The following is a 3,269-nucleotide window of genomic DNA, read 5'->3' on the forward strand; positions in this document are numbered from 1 at the left end:
GATTTCTAGCAACAGTATCTATAAGCTCTTGAGCCTCTTCAATCGTCTTCCTCATATGTATAGACCCACCAGCTGAGTGGTCTAAAGACATCTGAGCTTTTTCTGTGAGCCCATAGTAGAAGATGTCCAACTGTACCCACTCTGAAAACATTTCAGAGGGGCATTTTCTAAGCATACCTCTATACCTCTCCCAGGCATTATAAAGGGATTCATTATCCCCTTGTTTAAAGCCTTGGATGTCCAGCCTTAGCTGTGTCATCCTCTTTGGAGGGTAAAAATGATTCAGGAATTTGTCTGATAACTGTTTCCATGTCTTTATGCTTGCTGTAGGTTGGTTATTTAACCACCTCTTAGCTTGATCTTTTACAGCAAATGGAAACAGTAGTAGTCTGTAGACATCCTGATCTACCTCTTTATCACGTACTGTGTCAGCAATTTGTAAGAATTGTGCCAGAAACTCAGTAGGTTCTTCCTGTGGAAGACCGGAATACTGGCAATTTTGCTGCACTATGATAATGAGTTGAGGATTTAGCTCAAATCTGCTTGCTTTAATGGGAGGTATACAGATGCTACTCCCATATGCAGTTGTAATGGGGTTAGCATATGACCCAGAGTCCTTCTGGACTGCTCAATTCCACTTGAGTCCATAATGGACAAAAGGGAAATGATAATGATTGCACAGAGATAAATTTTGTTTTTTTTTTGTTTTTTTTGTTTTTTTTTTTAATTAATTAACCGAAAAATAAAAATAAAATAAAACAAAAGGAAAATAAAACAAAAAAAAATTCGAAAATCAAAAAGAAAAATAAGATCAAAGCAAATTGAGAACTGAATCAATTAGTTAATTAGAGAGATATGATTAATAATTATTTTGAAAAAAAAATATGATTGAGAAGATATGGTTGCAAATAAAAATGATTGAAAATATATGATTTTGAAAATCTTTGACTAATTTAATGCAAAATTTCGAAAATTATGATTAAAACAAGGAAAGGATATATTTTTTTTATTTTTAAATTTTAATGAGGAAAGAGAAGAACAACAGAATGACACTAAACTTAGAAATTTTAGATCAAAGCAAAGATAACAAACAAGAAAACTTTGAATGTCAAGATGAACACCAAGAACACTTTTTTGAAAAATTTTTAAGTGAATAAAAGCACAAAAGACACCAAACTTAAAATTTTTAGAAAAACAAACACAAATTTTCGAAAACTTAAAGGAAAACACAAAGAAGACACCAAACTTAAAATTTTTATGAATCAAAAAGGGATTAAGAACATGCAAAAACGAAAACTTTAAAAAAAAATAAAAGCATGCAATTGACACCAAACTTAGAATATGAAACTAGACTCAAATAAAAGACTCTAAACCAACAAAAACAAATAGTCCTAATCTAAGCAACAAGATAAGCCGTCAGTTGTCCAAACTCGAACAATCCCCGGCAACGGCGCCAAAAACTTGGTGCACGAAATTGCAATAACACTTTTGCAATCCCGCACAACTAACCAGCAAGTGCACTGGGTCGTCCAAGTAATACCTTGCGTGAGCAAGGGTCGATCCCACGGAGATTGTCGGCTTGAAGCAAGCTATGGTTATTTTGTAAATCTTAGTCAGGATATCAGAAGTTATCAGGATTGATTGTAAGAAGCAAAAGAACATGTAATGGTTACTTGTATTGCAGTAATGGAGAATGGGTTGAGGTTTGGAGATGCTCCATCTTCCGAATCTCTGCTTTCCTACTGTCTTCTTCATCAAACACGCATGTCTCCTTCCATGGCAAGCTCGTGTAGGGTCTCACTGTTGTCAGCAGCTACCTCCCATCCGCGCAGTGAAAGCTAATGCACACACTCTGTCACAGTGCTGCCAATCACCGGTTTGGTTCCCTCCCCTACCGGAATAGAATCACTCTTTTGCGTCTGTCACTAACGCCCAGTAGGTTATAGGTTTGAAGCACGTCACAGTCATTCAATCATTGAATCCTACTCAGAATACCACAGACAAGGTTTAGACCTTCCGGATTCTCTTGAATGCTGCCATCAGATCCTGCTTATACCACGAAGATTCCGATTAAAGAACCCAAGAGATAACTACTCAATCTAAGATAGAACAGAGGTGGTTGTCAGGCACGTGTTCATAGTTGAGAATGATGATGATTGTCACGGATCATCACATTCATCCGGATTAAGAACAAGTGTTATCTTAGAATGGAAGCAAGCATGATTGAATAAGAAACAGTAGTAATTGCATTAATCCATCAAGACACAGCAGAGCTCCTCATCCCCAACCATGGGGTTTAGAGACTCATACTGTGGAAAGAAACGTGTACAAAATGTTATGAGGTCATCCGGTCCGGATACAATGTCAAAAGATCCTATAAATAGTAAACTAGTATCCTAAGGTTTACAGAAATGAGTAAATGACAGAAAAATCCACTTCCGGGCCCACTTGGTGTGTGCTTGGGCTGAGCATTGAAGCTTTTATGTGTAGAGATGTTTTCTGGAGTTAAACGCCAGCTTTCATGCCAGTTTGGGCGTTTAACTCCAAGTTTTATGCTAGTTCCGGCGTTTAACGCTGGAATTTCTGATGCTGATTTGCCACGCCGGTTTGGGCCATCAAATCTTGGGCAAAGTATGGACTATCATATATTGCTGGAAAGCCCAGGATGTCTACTTTCCAATACCGTTGAGAGTGCGCCAATTGGGCTTCTGTAGCTCCAGAAAATCCACTTCGAGTGCAGGGAGGTCAGAATCCAACAGCATCTGCAGTCCTTTTCAGTCTCCGGATCAGATTTTTGCTCAGCACCTTCAATTTCAGCCAGAAAATACCTGAAATCATAGAAAAACACACAAACTCATAGTAAAGTCCAGAAAAGTGAATTTTAAATAAAAACTAATAAAAATATAATAAAAACTAACTAAAAGATACTAAAAACATACTAAAAACACTGCCAAAAAGCGTATAAATTATCCGCTCATCAGGAGGTTCCAACATTGCTCTGAGAAAATGTGAGGCTCCATGAGAGCCATCTGTCAAGCTACTAACATTAAAGAAGCGCTTGTTGGGAGGCAACCCAATGTCATATTTTATCTATTTTCCTTTGTTATTTTATGTTTTATGTAGGTTGATGATCATGAGAAGTCACAAAATCAATTGAAAAAGCAAAAACAGAATGAAAAACAGGAAGAAAAATAGCACACCCTGGAGGAAGAACCTACTGGCGTTTAAACGCCAGCAAGGCTAGCAGATGGGCGTTTAACGCCCAGTCT

Source organism: Arachis stenosperma, chromosome 9 (genome assembly GCF_014773155.1).
Source record: "Arachis stenosperma cultivar V10309 chromosome 9, arast.V10309.gnm1.PFL2, whole genome shotgun sequence".
Lineage (NCBI taxonomy): Eukaryota > Viridiplantae > Streptophyta > Magnoliopsida > Fabales > Fabaceae > Arachis > Arachis stenosperma.